Consider the following 21,375-nt stretch of genomic DNA (forward strand, 5'->3'; position numbering starts at 1 on the left):
CGATAGCAATAGTGTATTTTTTGTTCTTTTGTATGTTCCACCATTCACATCAGAATTATTAGAAGAGTCCTGTCAAGTATTCCTTTTGAAATCTTCCTTCCTGAGCCATAGGTAAAATAAATAAGGACATAGGCAGTCCTGTGACTTACGTATGGCTTTTCTACATTGCTTGCCTGTTAAAATCACCTGGAGAACTGTAAAAAAAAAAAAAAAAAAATACACAACACACACCCTGGGCCGTGTACACAACACACACACACACACCCTGGGCCCTGTACACAACACACACACACACCCTGGGCCCTGTACACAACACATAACACAACACACACACACACACACATGCACACACACCCCCTGGGCCCTGCCCACATAGATTTTGGTGTAATCATTCTGGGTGAGGCCTGAGCTCTTCTACCCGTGATTCTACTGTGAGAATGACTGGCTCGTAATGACCTTTAGAAAAGAGCCAGTGGTCCTTTGGGCCCCTCTCCCCCGGGCTCACAGCTTGAACTCAGCCTTTTAGATCTTACCACTCTAATGTCTAGAAAAGGTAAATCCAAAGGAAGGAATGGAATGGCATTATTACTTGAGACCCAGATGGGAGATGGACCTTACGTACTTTCCAAGGCCAGGTCCCTCCCAAGCTGGAGGCCTTTACAGGCCTGTTTTACCACCATCCCATGAGAAAAGAGTGTTCTTAACTGGAGAACAAATCCGGGGTAGAAAGAATCTGCTATCAGCTGGTATTTTTGTCTCTCCATAGTTCATATGTTGAAACCTAATCCCCAATGTGAGGAGGGTCTTTCAAAGTGAGGCCTTTGGTAGGTGATCAGAGCCCTCAGGATGGGATTGATGCTTATAAAGGAAACCCCAGAGAGCTTTCTTGCCTCTTCTGCCATGTGAGGATACGGCAAAAAGGTGACCAGCTATGAACCAGAAAGTCAGCTTTTACTAGCCACTGAATCTGCCCGGGCCTTAATATTAAACATTCCAGCCTCCAAAACTGAGAAAGTTTTGTTGTTTATAACCCACCCAGTCTATGGTATTCTGTTATGGGAGCCGTAAGAAACTAAGACACAATCTAAAAGGGATCTGGCCCAGTAAACAAACATTCCTTCTCATTTGTGTACTTCTAACCCTACGGTTTAAGAAATGATCAACACAAAGTTGAGTATGTCTTAGAATTTCATAGCTAGGTGGATCTTGAGGATCCCTCACCCTTATTTTAGAATGAAGAAGGTGAGACACCCACGGTGAGAGCTGTGATCATAGGGTTAGGTAGGCATGGTGCTGGTGGCAGAGCTGGGAGTAGCCCCTCTGTCTGGGCCCAGTGTGGTATATTTCTCCACTGGATCACATTTAAATTTATGCCTACACTAGCTTTAAAATTTACCTAGACCTTAAGGGGGAAAAATATCACAGTTTTAATAACCATCTGTATCCTAACTCAAAAATTGTTCTAGAGAACCAGATTCAAACCTGTAGAACAAGAATGTAAATTACTATAAAGCTCATTTAAAGTGAAATGCTTTACATACATGATTGATAAGATTAATACCACAAGACTGTGTTCATGACAATGGAAATAGTTCAGACCTTTCCTTCTGAAATTTATCAGGATCTGGTGCTTGAGTTGTTTATTTATTCATTTCAAGTTACAGTTTACGACCCTATCAACTTCATTTCAGTGAAAAGAAAGCAAACATCGCAAAATGGTGAGCACCTGTCTGCAGAGCTGCAAGGATATGTGTTCAGTTGGATAATTTGCTTTAAAAATATTGATACCTAGAATAAAGTTTAAAAGCACTATCTTAGTATTTTCTAAAAACAAAAATACATGATCTTTAAGAGATCCCTAAGCATCTAGTTGCCTAAGAACCAAAATGTGCTAAACCTTTCACATGGCCCTCTTCAGTTCCGAGAGAAATTGGCAGAGACTGTGGGTGTCTGGAATGGTTTCATGTGGTCGTGCTGTTTAGACTAATCATCATTAAGACATCCATGCTAATAGCATGGACTTGTAATTATCTAATTTAAGCAATTTAGGGATATCATTTATTTCTTTACAGGACTATCTGCACCCCTCATCTGCTGCCTTCACACCTCCCATTGCGGTCATGCCACCTTTGTTTCCCAACCCTTGTCACCAGCCATGAAACCTCTCATTTCCCCTCATGACTGACCGACACCAGGCCAGCCTAAGGAACATGCTGGAGAAATCCAGCGGACTATTTATTGTGCAGCTTTGGAGCAGGGGAAAGGAATGGGTTAGAAGTGGTGACTTGGGAGTAATTTCCCTAGAGGTGATGGCTGAGACAGTGACTATAACCAAAGTCAAAGTGTCAGCAGGTGACAACTAAGGACAGAATCTTGGGGATCTATTTAGAGAGACAATGGAAGAAAAACATCTAGGAAAAGAGGCTGCCAAACCTGGGGTCCAAATGGGCTTTTTGGTAGCTACGGGACTTTAGGAAGCTTCCTTCATCTTTCTGAGCCAAGCTTTCTTACCGTGTAGAATGGAGATATTAAGGCACCTTCTGAGGTGGTAGAGTTGATTCAATGAGGTCATGTATGTGAGCATAGGGACAGTTAGTGCCTTTTTCCTCCCAAAGAAGAAAGAAATAGTAAAAGGAGTGCCACAGCAGCCTTGGAAAGAGAGATTTCAAGAAGGAAGTGGTCACGGGAGGGGCCGTTGACCGTAAAGGATGAGAAGAGGCTGGTGAACTCTGGGGCAGGAAACTACCTGTAGAGTTGCCAGCATGGGTCTCCGCCATAGTGAATTGTCTCAGATGTTGATACATGAAGTGTCTGCGTGGGAGTAATACAACTTCTTTATGAATGATTTTTCTTGTTTTACACAGTGATACATTTTCTACAGTGAGAGACAAAGGGGTGGGACTTTCAAAGCCGGAAATTGCTCCTGACCCTGAGAGCACCCATGTGACTCTGATGCCAAGGAAACATTTTAAGAAAGGCAGCTCCCAGGAAGCCAGTTCATCAGAGTGGAAGAAGCAGAAGTCAGATGCTTTAGGTTTGGCCGTGTGTGAAAAAGACATGAAAGCGATGGGCACAGATATTTGGAAACTGCAACAACGATGCATTTCCACCCAAGGTCCCAGTAATACTAAGCCAAAAAACTAAGCCTGACTTGAATTTGTGAGAAATGTCCTAAGAAGTTGGGTCAGTAAGAGACGATGAAGGGGAATTGTCCATCCCCATCTTCCAGTCTCCTGACTTTATCCTAGACTGTCTCCCAACAGCATAGTCGGCATCCCGGAAGCAGCTGTGGGCACCCTAGTGCTGCCCACAGTCTGCCCTTTTTCATTTTGTTCTGATTGGCTTATTTTTGGTTATATTGCTTGTTTTACTTCCTGCTTTGTCTCTACATTGACTTGGAGCTTGACTTCTGACTTCAGCTTCTTTCTCTGACCCCATGTTCCTCAGCCTTACTCCAAGCCCAGGAAAAGCTGGTCCTTAATTTTCTATTCTCATTTCACATCACCATCTCCAGCCTGAGCTCTCCACCCCCAACCCCGTGGCTCACTCTCACCAGCCAACTCTTTTCCACGTGGAACCAGAGCTTCCTTGCTCCCATGCTGTCTCCTTGCCCTGAAAGTTTCTCTCCCTTCATCCTCACTTTCCCTGCCTATGGGGATACTCTCCTTCTTTATTGATAGTATTTTTGTTTTTTGGTTTTTTTGTTTTATTGTTTTTTGAGACAGAGTGTCACTCTGTCACCCAGGCTGGAGTGCAGTGGCACAATCTCTGCTCACTGCAACCTCCACCTCCTGTGTTCAAGCGATTCTCGTGCCTCCGCCTCCTGAGTAGCTGGGATTACAGGCGTGCGCCACTACACCCAGCTAATTTTTGTATTTTTAAGGGATTTCACCATGTTAGCCAGGCTGGTCTCAAACTCCTGTCCTCAAGTGATTCGCTTGCCTCGGCCTCCCAAAGTGCTGGGATTACAGGCGTGAACCACCACGCCTGGTCAACATACTCTCCTCCTTTAAACCTCAACTCACATTTAATTCAGGACCTTTCCAGAGTTGTGTGTGCCCACATTTTGTCCCTTTCATTTTGTCAGGCATTTCACTTAGGTGTCTGCAGGTCATTTCCAGTTTTCAGGGGCCTGGACTTTGCATATCTTAGTAGTCCTTTTTTGTGCTTTTTTTCTCTTTGTACCCTTCCCTTCCCTCCAGTGTATTCATGTAATAGTCACTCGGGAAAGGTCTACTGTTGACAGTCAAGCCAGAATCAAAACATTAATTCTGGCACATATGTCATTTAATACCTTTTCACCCTCTCATTGTCTTAGTAAGGTGTTTGCTATTTCATGCTCCCAACCCCCACCCTCACCTTACTAAAATGAAAGATTTCTCTACACATGAGTAAAATACTAAAATTTTGTTTTCCCCTTCTAGAATCCTCTAGTTCTGGTTTTGGGTTTTTGTTGTTGTTTTTGTTTGTTTGTTTTTTGTTTTTTGAGACAGAGCCTGCCTCTGTCGCCCAGGCTGGAGTGCAGTGGCGTGATCTCGGCTCACTGCAACCTCCGCCTACCGGGTTCAAGCGATTCTCTTGCCTCAGCCTCCTGAGTAGCTGGGATTACAGGCACACACCACCACACCTGGCTAATTTTTGTATTTTTAGTAGAGACAGGGATTCACCATGTTGGTCAGGCTGGTCTCGAACTCGTGATCTTGTGATCCGCCATCCTCGGCCTCCCAAAGTGCTGGGATTACAGGCCCGAGCCCCTGTGCCTGGCCTGTTTTTTTCCTTAAACTTTGAGAAGCTAGCAGTTTTTGGAAGGAATCAAGAGGTGACCCTGTCAAGTCTATCTTATCAACATCCTACAAGCCCATTGATTCTTGTTGTGTTTTATTTTCTTTAAGTCACATGTTGGTTTTGGATCATAAAAATAGTACATATTTACTATAAACCTGAAACATAAGAAATGAACAAAAGCACTTCTAGGTAGATACTCAAGAGAATCGGAAACAAAACATGTCCACATAAAAACTTAAATGTTCATAGCAGCATTATTCATAATAGCCAAAAGGTGGAAACAACCCAAATGTCCATCAACTGATGAATGTACAGACAAAACTTGATCATATACAGACAATGGGATATTATTTATCCCTAAAAAACAAATGAAGGGCCGGACGCAGTGGCTCAAGCATGTAATCCCAACACTTTGGGAGGCCGAGGCGGGCAGATCACTTGAGGTCAGGAGTTTGAGACCAGCCTGGCCAACATGGTAAAACCCTGTCTCTACTAAAAACACAAAAATTAGATGGACGTAGTGGCACGCGTCTGTGATCCCAGCTACTCAGGAGGCTGAGGCACGAGAATCGCTTGAACCCAGGAGGTGGAGGTTGCAGTGACCCGAGATCACACCACTGCACTCCAGCCTGGGCAACAGAGTGAGACTCTGTCTCAAAAAAAAAAAAAAAAAGAAAAAAGAAAAAGAAATGAAGTATTGATGCATGCCACAACATGGATGAACCTTGGAAATGTTATGCTAAGTGAAAGAAGCTGGATACAAAAGGCCTCATAGTGTATGATTGCGTTTGTATGAAATGTCTAGACCAGGCAAATCCATAGAGACAGGAAGTAGATTAGTGGTTGCCATGGGCTAGGGGATGGGAGGAAAGAGGCATGACTACTAACAGTAGTCATTACTAACAGGGTTTCTTTTGGGATGATAAGAATGTTTGCAAAGGAAAAATAAATATCACTCTCAATGTATTATTTCCTTCCCACATTCTGGCACATACTGCTGAAGTGCTTTCCAGAGAAGGTGTGTGCGTTTCTCATTACTTGTCATCCTTGTTAGGGGTCAGAATAGCTATTTTCTAAATCTTTCTAAATTTGACAGATGAAAATGTACATCATTCTTTAAATATATGGCTTTTTAATGACTGGTAAGATTGAGTATTTTTGTATGTATGATTTTTAGTCTTTGGATTTTCTTCCACTTCTTAATCTTATTTCTTTCTTTATTTATTTAGAGACCGAGTCTCGCTCTGTTGCCCAGTGTGGAGTGCAGTGGTGTGATCTCGGCTGACTGCAACCTCCACTTCCCAAGTTCAAGTGATTCTCCTGCCTCAGTCTCCCAAGTAGCTGGGATTACAGGCACCCACCACCATGCCCGTCTAATTTTTTATTTTTAGTGGAGATGGGGTTTCACCGTGTTGGCCAGGCTGTTCTTGAACTCCTGACCTCAGGTGATCCGCCTGCCTTGGCCTCCCAAAGTGCTGGGATTACAGGCTTTAATCTTATTTAAATGAGGATCCAAATGTTTTCTTATTGCTTGTTCCACATCTTTTCCTTTTAGCAATATAAAATAGCTTTTATATTGCCAAGATGAGCCCTTCACTCTTCTAGAACCTTTGCATTTAGGAAGGTGTTTCCTCAAGGTAAGATACAGTAGGCATGGAAATAATCGATTAGCATTTGTGCAACTAAATGGCCCATGGAAGTTGTCCAGATCAAAGATTAGTCTTCCCAAATTTGCTTTCCCTCCCTCTTTTCAAATAAAACCATTTTCAGCTTTGAAGTAACAATATTTTCAGAGTCTGTATATATCTGCCTTTGTGAAATAAAGCTGACTTGGCCTTTGGGTACTGTTTTTTAGATACATTCCTGAACTTCATTTGTTATTATTTTATAATATATTTTCTAGTCTTCAGAGTTAGAATATGCTAACTGTGCAAAATCAGTTGGGCTAATTTTATTCCTATGCTCCAGAAAAAAATTACTTAGCTAGGAATTATCTGTTCCTTAAAAGTTTGAAAGAGGCTGGGCGCAGTGGCTCATGCCTGTAATTCCAGCACTTTGGGAGACTGAGGCAGGCAGATCATTTGAGATCAAGAGTTCAAAACCAGCCTGGCCAACATGGTGAAACCTCGTCTCTACTAAAAATACAAAAATTAGCTGGGCATGGTGTTAAGTGCCTGTAATCCCAGCTACTCAGGAGGCTGAGGCAGGAGAACTGCTTGAGCCCAGGAGGCAGAGGTTTCAGTGAGCAGAGATCACACCACTGCACTCCAGCCTGGGCAACAGAGCGAGACACTGTCTCCAAAAAAAAAAAAAAAAAAGTTTAAAAGAATGTATCCATAAAACTTTATGGGCCTGGCATTTTGATAATATTTTCAATTTATTTCATTGATAATATTCAGTTCTGTGTTTGTAAAGTCAGTTTTAGTCATTTATACTTTAGAAACGCATGTAGCATGTTCATAATTCTCTTCAGATGTTTTCTTTTTCTGGTCATATATGCTGTTGGGCAGGAGGTTTGCAGCCCCCATGCCAGTTGAACTTGGGCCTCTGTGATCTAAGAGCAGAGCTGCAGGCAAGTTCATCCCTCCCGTGTCTATCAGCAGCTTCCCCCTGTGAAGAAAAGCTGAGCCTGTTACTCCTCCTCTTAAAACACTGTAATGGCTTGATGTTGCCATCAGGATAAAGCCCAAGCTTTTCTCACAGCAGAGAGGCCATTTTAGGTTAGGCCCCAGCCAGCCCCTCCTGCTTGTCTCTCAACTCTTTTCCTAACCTGTTCATATAAACCCTCCTCAAAGTAAACTTCCTCCAGGTTCCTGATGCCTGGCCTTTGCCGCTCTGGGCCTTGGTGCACGTTGCTTTCACCTGGGTCCTCCAATTCCTCTAATTAAGCCCTGCTCAGCCCTTGGGATTCAAGTCAGAAGCCAACTCCCCCAGGAGGGCTTTTCTGACTGACACTCACATGGTTATGCACCCTGTGTCTGTGCCTCCCCAGCCTCACCCTTCTTCTGCTCTAGCACTTACACTAATTATTTTAATTGCCCCTTTGGTTCTTTGTGTTTGTCATTAGATTGGAAATGGCAAGGGCAGGGAGGGTTCATAAATTACCTGACTTTGTGTCCCAAGCACCTGATGTAGAACCTTACACAAAGTCCTTTTTATTGAACAAATTAATGAACAAATACAGGTAAGCATGCCTGTCTCACTAGTATTAAGCCTACAGCTGATCACACAGTGGTGAGGTGTGTAGATTGTACAGCCAGACTTAGGTTCGCTTTCCAGCATCACCATTTGTATCCTGTACCATGTCTCTGTGCCTCAGTGGACACCAATGTGAGAAGTGAAGGGAATGATGCATATGAAAAGCTACATCCTCAATGGAAGTTTTGTGTTGCTATGATACGGATCTCAAGTACTAGACTCCGTCACTAAGCAAAATGAAAGCTTGGCTACCCAGTGGACAAAGTCACTTGTCTTTTTTTTTTTTTTTGAGATGGAGTCTCACTCTGTCACCCAGGCTGGAGTGCAATAGTGCAATCGTAGCTCACTGCAACCTCCACCTCCTGGGTTCAAGTGACTCTCCTGCCTCAGCCTCCCGAGTAGCTGGGATTACAGGCACCTGCTACCATGCCTAGCTAATTTTTGTGTTTTTAGTAGAGACGGGGTTTCACCATATTACCCAGGCTGGTCTCAAACTCCTGACCTCAACTGAGGTCTCCCTCCTCGGCCTCCCAAAGTGCTGGGATTACAGATGTGAGCCACTACGCCTGGCCCAAAGTCATTTTTCTCGCCTCAATACTTGAAGAATTGTTTATCCTCTGATAGAGAGGGTTGCATGATCTTTTTGAGGGGAATTGACCTTTTGCCCTTGATGATTCAGAGTAAATATTCTAGTGTTCAAGGAGAAAATCAATCTGATTCATTTGCACTATTATAAATAGTACTATTGTAGCCAGCAATAATATTGTCCAGAATTTTAGAGCTGATGGATTGATGTGCAAAGCTTAGGAAGCAGCTACAAGGCCTCATTGCATAGACCTGTGTTCCTATAACAGTAGCCCACAAAATCTGAAAGCTAAAGTGTCTGCAGCAGAGCATTGCACATATGACCTGGAATCAAATGCGCCCACATCATAGGCAACATTCAAGGGGCTTTACCAGGTTGGAATGCTTCCAGATGTTATTCATTTAGTGGACAACTTGTTCTATATAATTCAAAGACAATTTCCCAGGTGTTCTCTGAGCACTGAGAGCAGTGAGCACGTGGATGCTTAGGTCTCTTCAGGCCATGTGGAAGAGAGTTTTCTTCCATGTGGCTTTGTAGGTTGTCAAACTGTAGCATGAATCAGAATCATCTTAAATGCCAACAGCAGCTCCCCACTCCCACGTGAGGAAAGCAAGGACTCTGCAACTTTATCAGCTTTCGTGAGTTTCTGATGCAGGCACTTCCAGCCACTCTTACAAGAACATCTCGGTAGAGGTTTATCCCCAGGAGGATGCATGTTCCACAAGTCAAGGATGGTGGAGTGGAGTTGCGAGCCTTGCGGCCTGGAGGGTTGAGGCTGAGACCCTAGGATGTCACTCTGTTGATCTCTAAGCAAAGTGTAATAGACCTGTAATCACCAGAGGTTACAACACACAGGACTCTACAAGCCAGGCCACATGGAACAGCAGATGTTGACTCACAAGTAAGAGGTCTAGTACCAGATAGAGAAAGTAAGGCAGAGGAAAACTTGTTGAAAAGTTAACAGAAGGTTTTCTTTTTGTACTTTTTCTCCTAAAAACTGGGATTTTGAATTTTGTCACTAGGGTGGCTGGAACTTAAAATTTTTACTTTATTTTCATGGATTAGCCCAAGGGGCAAAACAATGAATGGAGGAGTACCATTGCTGTGACTACTGAGACTGAGCCAAAGCTGCCAAGTGGAGCTAGGAAACACTGTCCTGCAGAGTCCCACTGACTCGGGCCAACAGAGCTGTATTTGCCTATCCTTGGGAAATTCAGGGAAAATGACAACCTGTATTGGCTGATCACTTTTGATTTTCAGTCCCTCCCAGCTAGGACAATTCAACCACCAAATGAAGAGTCCAGACACAGCTCAGAGCTCATAGTTTGGTATCTAGAGATGAGGATCCAAATCTGGCTGCCTTACTGCCTTGCTATGACCATCATCTGGGAGAAACTGATCAATTCCATTGATTTCAGTGGCACTAGAAAAAAAGGTTTCACTTCTTGCATCTGAGAATAGATACCATGCCCCCAAAAACCTCAACAGAAAGTCCCAGCTGCCTGTCTCATGACTGCTGGCCCATCCAGTGGCAGTCAGTTCACTATGGCTTGAAGAATTCCAACAACTGACTTGCAAAGGAAACATGCAATTTCCCAGAGACAGACCAAATTGCATGACCAGAAAATATGACTAACATAGACACAGGATTAATAAGAGAAAGAGAAGTAAACTTCAGTTAAAACCTAACGAGGAGGAGAAGCATAATGAGGACATTTAAGAAGATACAATTAGAGCATTACAAAATGAAATTATGGAACTGAAAAGTATGATTTCTAAATTTAGACATTCAGTGTAGAAATTAAAGAGAATCATTACTTCTGAAAATCAAAATAGCATTTAGTGGGATCCCCATAACCCAGAGCAAAACAAAACAAAATATACTAAATACCAAGAGAAATACACAGATACAAGACAGAGAGGACCCTTTAGGTAGAGACTTAAATTGTCTAGTAATAGGATTTCCAGAAGGAAAAAGGAAGACATAGAAGAAAACCAAAGACTTGCTTCTTTAGATTTAAACTACTTCGTAGTCCCAGGTGGGTAAAATGAGAAGACGCATTTGCAGACAAAGAAGTGTCCTAAAAGAAGAAAATGGGAAAAAATTAAATAGGGTTAAATTTTTTAACCCAAAGGATAAATTTAATGGTCATCAGCCAGAAAGAACAAGTTATTGACAAAGGAAAGGGAGTTAGACCATCGCTGGACTATCGGCAATACTGAAGGTTACTGGGGGGGAATGTGATAGGAAAATCTTATATCCACTCAAAATCTTATTATATGAGGGCAAAAATAAGGTATTTAGGGGCTTGTAGCACCTCAGAAAGTATACTACCCATGTACTCAACCTGAGGAAATTAGTCAAGAAAGTACTTAAGAAAATAAGGGTGCAAGGAGGCCAGGCGCAGTGGCTTACGCCTGTAATCCCAGCACTTTGGGAGGCCAAGGCGGGCGGATCACCAGAGGTCAGGAGTTCTAGACCAGCCTAGCCAACATGGTGAAACCCTGTCTCTACAAAAGTACAAAAAAAAAAAAATTAGCCGAGCATGATGGCGGGTGCCTGTAATCCCAGCTATTCAGGAGGCTGAGGCAGGAGAATCGTTTGAACCTGGGAGGCAGAGGTTGCAGTGAGCGGAAATTGTGCCATTGCACTCCAGGCTCGGCAACAAGAGCGAAACTCCACCTCAAAAAAAAAAAAAAAAAAAAAAAGAAAGAAAATAAGGATGCGAAATTATAGCCAGATAAGAGGAATAAGTTCTAGTGTTCTATAGGATCCCTATAGTTAACAATAATATATTACACAGTTTCAAATAGCTAGAAGGAGGGTATTAAATGTTTCCAACATGAAGAAATGATAAATGTTTGAGAGGATGGATATGCTAATTACCCTGATCTGATCACTTTACATTATGTATATTAAAACATCACTTTGTACCCCATGAATATGTACATTTATTATTTGTCAATTTAAAATAATAATTTTTTTTTTTTTGAGACGGAGTCTTACTCTCTCCCCCAGGCTGGAGTGCACTGGCACGATCTTGGCTCACTTAAACTTACACCTCCCAGGATCAAGCAATTCTCCTGCCACAGCCTCCCAAGTAGCTGGGATTACAGGCATACACCACCACACCTGGCTCATTTTTGTATTTTTAGTAGAGACAGGTTTTCGCCATGTTGGCCAGGCTGGTTTTGAACTTCTGACCTCAGGTGATCCACCTGCCTTGGCCTCCCAAGGTGCTGAGATTACAGGCGTGAGTTACTGATCCCCCCCTAAAATAATAGTTTTTAAAAAAAACTCAGCAACAGGGAAAGACAAAGAATACAAGAAAACAACGGTGAATAATGAACCTCGTAATTGTCATACTCTAAATAGATGCTAACGTGACATGGAATAATGAGAATTTTAATTCAGATGAGACTTATTATGGAGGAAGATTTAATAGCTTTGGCTAAAATTCTAAATTATCTCAAAACACAGGAGTAGGGGTGTGAAAGAAGAAAGTGGAGGAGTAAAAGTGCTTTCAAGCTTTGTTGAGGTTTATGAATTGTGAGGGAGGGGCTGCAACGCCATTCTACAGTGTACAACAAACAACTTTACAATTGCTCCTGGCTGGGGCCGGTGGCTGACACCCATAATCCCAGCACTTTGGGAGGCTGGCGGGTGGATGGCTTGAAGCCAGCAGCTCAAGACCAGCCTGGACAACATGGTGAAATGCCATCTCTACTGAAAAAAAAAAAATACAAAAATTAGCCAGGCATTGTGGTGCGTGCCTGTAATCCCAGCTACTTGGGAGGCTGAGGCAGAGGTTGCAGTGAGCCTAGATCGCACCCCTGCACTCCAGCCTGGGTGACAGAGTGAGAGTCTGTCTCAAAAAAAAAAAAAAAAAAAAAAAAAATGTTGTTCCTTAGACATGGCTGTTCTAAAAATCCTTGATCTGTTCTTCCATCAAGGATTTCTTATTGGCAGTAGTATCCTTTCTCTCTCTCTCTTTGGCCTCGAAGTTTCCTTTCCCTACCTTCCAAGCTCCTCCCCCTTTTTCTGTTCCTACCCATATTCGTCTCACTTTTTACACAAGGAAAATTAACTACAGATTGCAAATTTAGGTTCTGTGCAGCTCTGGGGCATGCAGAGCCTTCAAAGTCCAGTTCCAGAATGTGGGCTTTATCGTGAAGGCAGTAGGAAGTAATTGAAGGTTTTGTGTGTTAGAAAGATTTCTCTGGCTGCTATGTGGAGGATGGATTAGAGAGAATGAGCTTGAAGGCATAGACACCCAGCAGGAAGGTTGTCGCTCTAATCCTAGTGAGGAATTCTGTTTCTCCCCCATTCCTATGACCTAAATGTGGCTGAAACATTTTCTTTTTAGTTTTGTGCAGGTCAGATGGGAACGTACCACTCTCACTTTCTACAATGGGAACTCTTTAATGTTTCATACCAACCCTAAGCCTTCCTTAGGAGGGGCAGGCTGCCCAAAGTCACAGGAGGCTGACACCTAAGAAAAAGTCCGGTCCCGGCGCAGTGGCTCACACCTGTAATCTCAGCACTTCAGGAAGCTGAGGCAGGTGGATCACTTGAGGTCAGGAGTTCAAGACCAGTCTGGCCAATATGGCGAAACCCCATCTCTACTAAAAATACAAAAAATTAGCTGGGTGTGGTGGTGCATGCCTGTAATCATACCTGAGGAGGCTGAGGCAGGAGAATCACTTGAACCCAGGAGGTAGAGGTTGCAGTGAGCTGACATCGTGCCACTGTACTCCAGTCTGGGTGACAGAGCAAGACTCTGTCTCAAAAAAAAAAAAAAAGTCCATGTCAGGATCACAGCCCACTTCATTTGACTTCCTGACTTCACTTGACTCCTCCAGAACGTTGCTCTCCAATCTGTTCCTGCATATGACTGGCTCTCAGTCCTAGTGACTTTATCTCCCTGCTCCAGTTTCCCACTCACTCAGATTTGATGACCAGCTTGGTATTCCCTGCTGCTTCCTAACACTCAAAGTTTCATTCTGTAGTATGTTGAATTAAAACATTAATTGAGTTCATAGCCTCATCAGGTCTATTGCAAAAGTTATGGCATTGATCAGAAAGAAGAAGTCAGCCTAGAAGAATTGGTTTGGGGGAATTCATGTGACTCAGAGTATCCCAAGTCCCAGTGAGCCTCTCTTGCCAGCAAATGCAGCTCTCCCTCCTTTTCCTCTTCTGTCAGGGAACCCACCTTGCCACAGGGAGTTACCGTTGCCAATTCTCTTTATACCGGGCATTCTTACCGTCTCTGATTGCCTCCAGAGGACAGCCAGCATGCCCTTAGGGATCCAGAATGAAGAAGGAAGCTAAAACATCAAAAGGATGTTAAGCATTTGCTCATTTTTATTAGCAAAACCCTGGAGAATGCCTGTGAGCATAAGGGCTGGACCAAGGAAAGAGGGACATAGATAAAGGTGAGGCAAAAAAATTTTTTTTTTTTTTGAGAGGGAGTCTTGCTCTGTCACCCCGGCTGGAGTGCAGTTGCTCGATCTCAGCTCACTGCAACCTCCACCTCCCAGGTTCAAACGATTCTCCTGCCTCAGCCTCCCGAGTAGCTGGGACTATAGGCGCATGCCACCACTCCAGACTAATTTTTGTATTTTTAGTAGAGACGGGGTTTTGCCATCTTGGCCAGGCTGGTCTTGAACTCCTGACCTCTGGTGATCCACATGTCTCGGCCTCCCAAAGCGCTAGGATTACAGGCGTGAGCCACCACACCTGGCAGGTTAGGCTAAATTTTTTAATATGGTATTCTTTCCAGAGATTTTGGATGAAAATGCCAGCTCCAGCAGCTAGGAGTGATTCTAATTGTTTTTCTCAGTTGGCTGACAGGAAACTGTGATTCAAAAATAGACCATACCAAATGAAGCCAAGAGGCCAGAAATTTCTGCCTACGATATAGAGGAAAGAATGCAAAGACAGGAAGATGGGGACTTGGGAATGGATTTATCATATGTGAGTCACCCATCTCAAAATTATGCCCCTCTAGGCCGGGCATAGTGGCTCATGCCTGTAATCCCAGCACTTTGGGAGAATGATGTGGGCGGATCACCTGAGGTTGGGAGTTCGAGACCAGCCTGGCCAACATGGCAAAACCCCGTCTCTACTAAAATTAAAAAAATTAGCCAGGCGTGGTGGCAGGCACCTGTAATCCCAGCTACTCAAGAGGCTGAGGCAGGAGAATCGCTTGAACCCGGGAGGCAGAGGTTGTAGTGAGCCAAGATTATGCCACTGTACTCCAGCCTGGGCAACAGAGCAAGACTCCATCTCAAAAAACAAACAAAAAAAATCATGCCCCTCCAGTAAAGACTAACAATATACTCATATCACCAAACCATTGAGAACTGCATTGGTACAAGGAGAGCTAGAATCTCAGTAAAGCAGTTGTAGGCCATGGTTGCAAATGGGATGAAGTGCACTCCTTATGGGATGACACAGTCTCCCTAATTCCAGTAAGGGTGATGGAATTGGGAGTAGAACACACAAGCAAGGCCAAACATCAGCACTTCATTTCGAAGGCATGGAATCTACAGTTGTCGTAACTGCCAAAGATACTTATGTAGTCATCTGAATAGTCTGACTCTTTGGTGGTACCTAATTACGTAAACAGAAGATCCAGAATTGAAACAGATGGGTAGCCCACCACAAGGTTTTATTTGATGTATGAAACCAAAAAACTCCAAGTTTGGTGATAAGAGGCCTTACTTGAACCACCACCATAGAGTCCTGCCTCCTCACTCAATTCCCAGGTCTGAATAATTTCAGAGACTCTGAGCCCCTTAAATAAGAGGAAAGGAGCATATCCTCAAAAAAAAGGCTGTGGTAACATGACAGGTATATACTCGGCCTCCTCCCCCTCAACTTCTCCAAATAGACAGCTATTCATAGGGGTAGATGTACACATAGGGAAGGAAAGTATCTAAACCTTCGGCTTTGAAATATTGGGAGACTAGAACGCTGTCATGGATTACCAGTCAGTGGCAGCCTCATGATAAGATTATAAAGCTTTAATTCCAATTAGTCTCACAATGGGCTCTAATAAGACCCCAAACTCATCTTGTGGTTGAGTGTACAATTGGAATAAATAAGTTCAACAATTGGGATAATTTCCAAATTGACTCTCTAACCCAAGTCATGAGGGCTATTATGGTAAGAAAAGCAAATTAAGCCTTTAGAGCAGCACTGTCTAACAGAAAAATAATGTGAGCCACATGTCTAACTTTTTTTTTTTTTTGAGATGGAGTCTCGCTCTGTCGCCCAGGCTGGAGTGCAGTGGCACAATCTCGGCTCACTGCAAGCTCCGCCTCTTGGGTTCACGCCATTCTCCTGCCTCAGCCTCCCGAGTAGCTGGGACTATAGCCCACCACCATGCCCGGCTAATTTTTTGTACTTTTAGTAGAGATGGGGTTTCACCGTGTTAGCCAGGATGGTCTTGATCTCCTGACCTCGTGATCCGCCTGCCTTGGCCTCCCAAAGCACTGGGATTACAGGCTTGAGCCACCGCGCCCGGCAGTAGCTGCATTTTTTAAAAGTAAAAAGAAACAGGTGAAATTAATTTTAAAAGCACAGTTTACTGAATCCATGATATCTAAAATAGTATCATTTCAATATGTAGTCATATTTTTATATGAAGTCTTCAAAATATCATCCAGGCATGGTGGCTCATACCTGTAATCACAGCACTTTGGGAGGCCGAGGCAGGCAGATCACTTGAGGCCAGGAGTTTGAGACCAGTCTGGCCAACACGGCAAAACTCCATCTCTACTAAAACTATAAAAATTAGCCAGGCATGGTGGCACGTGCCTGTAGTCCCAGCTACTAGGGAGGCTAAGGCATGAGAATTGCTTGAACCTGGAAGTTGGAGGCTGCAATGAGCCAAGATCGCACCACTGCACTCCAGCCTGAGTGACAGAGCAAGACTCTGTCTCAAAAACAAAAAACAAAACAAAAAAAAGCTAACAGGACTTGGAGGCCAGATGTACCAGGTATTTTCAATGCCTTGGGTAAGATACATACATGCCTGAAGTGAGAGTTGAGCCCAGGAGTCGAGGTTGCAGTGAGCTATGATTACACCATTGCACTCCAGCTTGGGTGACAGAGCAAGACCCTGTTTCAAAAAAGAAAAGAAATGAGTGTTAACATCGTTCATTATTACATCTAATAACCCACTTAGACAGGTTTTCATTCTCATTTCCTCAACTATGGGCTCTGCTGGTTTAGAGGTCTTAGTAACCAATCAAAGAATATTTCCATCAGGAGACACGAAAATGATAACACTGACATCTGGGCAGATTTGAATTTGATAATTCAGTCAAACCTCAGAAATTGACTGGTAGCCATAGAGGAAAATGAGGAATGGAGAATCTTTCTGGATAGAGTCTTGGGCCTGGGACTCCCTTGTAGGAGGCTGATAACCCTGCAGGGTATCTTGCGTTGTTCCTCAGGTTGGTTTAGGACTCTTAAAGCAAACCACCCTATTTTGTACTTAAAGCTTGCACCGGGTACTTTCCCAAGCCTCCAGGCCCAGGAATGACACTGTATTGGGAAATGAGCTAATTAACCACATCCCTTCTTCCTAAGCCAACTCCAGGGCAACTGCAACATCATCATAGAAGTTGCACAGGTCAATGGCCAGGTGCAGTGGCTCATGCCTGTAATCCCAGCACTTTGGGAGGACAAGGCAGGCAGATCACGAGGTCAGGAGTTGGAGACCAGCCTGGCCAACATGGTGAAACCCCATCTCTACTAAAAATACAAAAAATTAGCCAGGCGTGGTGGCAGGCACCTATAGGCCCAGCTACTTGGGAGGCTGAGGCAGGAGAATGGCCTGAACAAGGGAGGCAGAGCTTGCAGTGAGCCGAGATCATGCCAGTGCACTCCAGCCTGGGCGACAGAGCGAGACTCCATCTAAAGAAAAAAAAATTAGCTGGGCATGGTGGTGTGTGCCTGTAATCCCAGCTACTCAGGAGGCTGAGGCAGGAGAATCACTTGAACCCGGGAGGTGGAGGTTGCAGTGAGCCAAGATCACACCACTGCACTCCAGCCTGGGCAACAGGGCAAGACTCCGTCTCAGAAAAAAAATAAAATAAAATCAAAAGACTAGCTTTCCAACTGAGAAAAGAGACCATGGCTTGAACTCCCCAGGCTTCCTATTATTTATTGCCAAAATCGTAGTCCTCCTTTTCTGAGAGTGAGACCATGTTCTGGTAAGTTCTCTGCATGGAGGAGCACAGAATCTGAGTTTGCTGAGAGTAAGCTGAGAACATGCCCATCCTCACTCTTCCAGTTAGTCACTCTTCCTCCCTCTGCAGGACTATGTGAAGGAAAAGAGGAAAATGGGGGTGAACATGTCTGCCCATACTTTCTCCCCTTCTCCATGACAGTATGAAGAATAGGGAACAAGCTTTCTTCCCTCTCCACACTGCCTTTCACATTGCAACATCCTCTGAGTCTATCAGGGGCCATCAGCTGATCTGGCAATGCAATCCATTCTGATGGGAAATGGGACAGAAGGGACCTTTTTTCCCTTTAAACATCATAGTTGACAGACAATGGTCTTTGCTGCCTTCTCTAGAATAGTAGGTAACATGGCAATCATATAGGAGGGAAGACAAGTAGCCTGAAAGAGCAGATAGGGTATTTGGGGACTGGCCGAATGAAATTAGATCAGCAGAGCCACAAAGGACCCCAGGGATCATTTGAGAATTTTAAAATAGGAGACATTGGGCATTGAACAATTGGTAAGAGGAGCAAAAGGTGAAAGACACACAGAACAGGCAGTAAGAAGATGACCTGAAGCTATGAGTGAGCAGACACTATAGGGTCAGATGGAGAGTAAAGAGCATTTTGCAGCTAGGCACAGTGGCTCACACCTATAATCCCAGCAATTTGGGAGGCTGAGACAGGCAGATGGCTTGAGCTCAGGAGTTTGAGATCAATGTGGGCAACATAGCAAAACCCTGTCTCTACAAAAAATACAAAAAATTAGCCAGGCATGGTGGTGTGTGCCTGTGGTCCCAGTTATACACGAGGCTGAGGTGGGAGGATCACCTGAGCTAGGGAGGTGGAGCCAAGATCACTCCACCACACTCCAGCTTGGGTGACAGAGTACTCTATCTCAAAAAAAAAAAAAGAACATTTTGCAGTTAAAGATGTGAATAGCAGAGGAAAAGATGGAGAAGCTGAATCAAAAGGATAGTGAGCTGCTAAAGCAGCCATTGGCTCCTCCTGCTGCTGAGGGAAGAGGAGTGATCACCCAGTTGCTAGACCCACACTGAATCCTGCATAACAGCCATCTTCAACCTTGTTGGCACCAGGGACCAGTTTCATGGAAGACAATTTTTCCACAGATGGGATGGTGAGTTGGGGCATGGTTTCAGGGAGATTCAAGGCGTTCTGTTTATTGTGCACTTTCTTTTTTTTTTTTTTTTTTCCTTTTTTTTTTAGTGAGACAGAGTCTCTGTCATCCAAGCTGGAGTGCAGTGGCATGATCTCGGCTCACTGCAACCTCCACCTCCTGGGTTCAAGTGATTCTCCTGCCTCAGCCTCCTGAGTAGCTGGCATTACAGGAATCTGCCACCACGCCTGACTAATTTATGTATTTTTAGTAGAAACGGATTTTGACCATGTTGGTCAGGCTGGTCTCGAACTCCTGACCTCAGGTGATCCACCTGCCTCGGCCTCTCAAAGTGCTGGGATTACAAGTGTGAGCCACTGTGCCCAGCCTTTATTTCTATTATTATGACATTGTCATATATAATGAAATAATTATACAACTCACCATAATATAGACTCAGTGAGATCCCTGAGCTTGTTTTCCTACAACTAGACGGTCCCATCTGGGGGTGATGGGAAAGAGTGGCAGATCATCAGGCCATTAGATTCCCATGAGGAGCTCAACTTAGATCTCTTCCATGCACAGTTCACAATAGGGTTTGTGCTCCTATGAGAATCTAATGCCGCCGCTGATCTGACAGAAGGCAGAGCTCAGGTGGTAATGTGAGTGATGGAGCAGGGCTGTAAATGCAGATGGAGTTTTGTTTGCTCACCTGCTGCTCACCTCCTCCTGTGCTGCCCAGTTCCTAACAGGCCACAGACTGGTACTGGTTGGGGATCCCTGCTGTGTAATCTTCCCATTATCAAACAATGTTCTAGGCCTGGGGGATGGGAGAGGATAGTTGTTGAGCTGCATAAAGGTTCATTAGAGACTTGGCTGTATGGCCAGCACTCTATCTTATACATGTAGCTTCATAAACCATCAATGTTCAAAGCAATCTGGATAAACCTCTCTGTACCTTACAACCCAAAGAGCCTAACAGATTACCTTTTCCTCTGGCAATTGCACTCTGCACAAACCGTAAAAATTAGTACTAAAACTTTTGATCCACTAGTTTTTATCTCCCAGTTGTTAAGACCTGAGGTCTTTTTGATTAGCCCAGAATTCACTGTGGTCATTTCTCCCATCCCAAATAATCAGTGTTGCAGTGTTAGAAGCCTCACTGTTTACCCTAACAACTCCCTCCACGTTTTTTTCCCCCTGGCCCCCCTAGAAAGGACTTCTTGGGCCGTAGGTACATCCATGTCTAGTGTCTGTCTTGAGATCTGAGAATGTCATGAGCAGTCAAGATGAATGAGCACCTACAACACAACTCTCTGCTCACAGGAAGTAAAGCATCTGGGTAGAAAATGGGTGTGTTGATGGGTGGAGATAAGTCAAATGGAGAGAAAACAAGAACATACCTGATTAGCTGGGAACTATAACCTCTAGTTACACTCTGATTGCCCCAACCTACTTCTACTTTACTTCCTCACCCTCCTCACCCCTTTTCTTTTCTTTCTTTCTTTTTTTTTTTTTTTTTTGAGATGGAGTCTCGCTCTGTCGCCCAGGCTGGATTACAGTGGTGCGATCTCAGCTCACTGCAACCTCTGCCTCTGGGTTCAAGCAATTCTCCTGCCTCAGCCTACTAAGTAGCTGGGATTACAGGCACATGCCACCATGCCTGGCTGATTTTTTTATTTTTAGTAGAGATGGGGTTTCCCCATGTTGGTCAGGCTGGTCTCGAACTCGTGACCTCGTGATCCACCCGCCTCGGCCTCCCAAAGTGCTGAGATTACAGGCATGAGCCACCGTGCCCAGCTCCTCACCCCTTTTCTGCTCTCTGCTACTCCTCTCCTCTCTCCTTCTCCCTGATCTCCTTCCTCTCTTCTACCCCCATTTTTCTCTTTTCTTTGCTTTTTCTTTTGGAGAAAAATAAAAGAAGGCTTTTCGCTCTGTCACCCAGGCTGGAGTACAGTGGCGCAATCTTAGCTCACTGCAACCTCTACCTCCCAGGTTGAAGCAATTCTCATGCCTCAGCCTCCCCAGTAGCTGGGATTACAGGCGCCCACCACCATGCCCGACTAATTTATGTATTTTTAGTAGAGACGGGGTTTTGCCATGTTTGCCAGACTGATCTCGAACTCCTGACCTTGAGTGATCCGCCCGCCTTGGCCTCCCAAAGTGCTGGGATTACAGGCATGAGCCATTGCACCTGGCTTACCCCCGTTTTTCTTCAGGACCCTGGGTGGTACGAGCAAACCCCAAGGAAACATTGGCAGGACCCGATCCTCTCTTCCAAAAAGTCTCCATGACAAAAGGATGAATTTTTCACAGTTAGGCACAAATGTATTTTTTCACCTATAAAGTTGGCAAAGTTTGAAAGCCCATTTTATTTACAAAAGTGTGGGAAAATAAGCACTCTCCTACATTTGCTGGTGGAAGCAGAAATTGGCACAAACTCTGTAG

At 44.2% G+C, this 21,375-nt stretch overlaps 1 long non-coding RNA gene across 2 annotated transcripts; it reads right to left on the minus strand.

The window, feature by feature from the left end:
* Window positions 1–7,145: 7,145 nt before the first annotated feature.
* Window positions 7,146–16,982, minus strand: LOC129047987 (uncharacterized). 2 transcript variants are annotated; one of them, XR_008509943.2, is made up of 4 exons: window positions 16,909–16,982; window positions 16,608–16,698; window positions 13,835–13,897; window positions 13,188–13,350 (listed from the first exon to the last, which is right to left on the minus strand). It is a non-coding gene; the product is annotated as an uncharacterized LOC129047987 (long non-coding RNA). The 2 variants fall into 2 exon arrangements; XR_008509942.2 differs by lacking the exons at window positions 13,188–13,350; window positions 13,835–13,897 and adding an exon at window positions 7,146–7,395.
* Between the last annotated feature and the right edge of the window lie 4,393 nt (window positions 16,983–21,375).

This window comes from Pongo abelii, chromosome 13 (assembly GCF_028885655.2).
Source record: "Pongo abelii isolate AG06213 chromosome 13, NHGRI_mPonAbe1-v2.0_pri, whole genome shotgun sequence".
NCBI lineage: Eukaryota > Metazoa > Chordata > Mammalia > Primates > Hominidae > Pongo > Pongo abelii.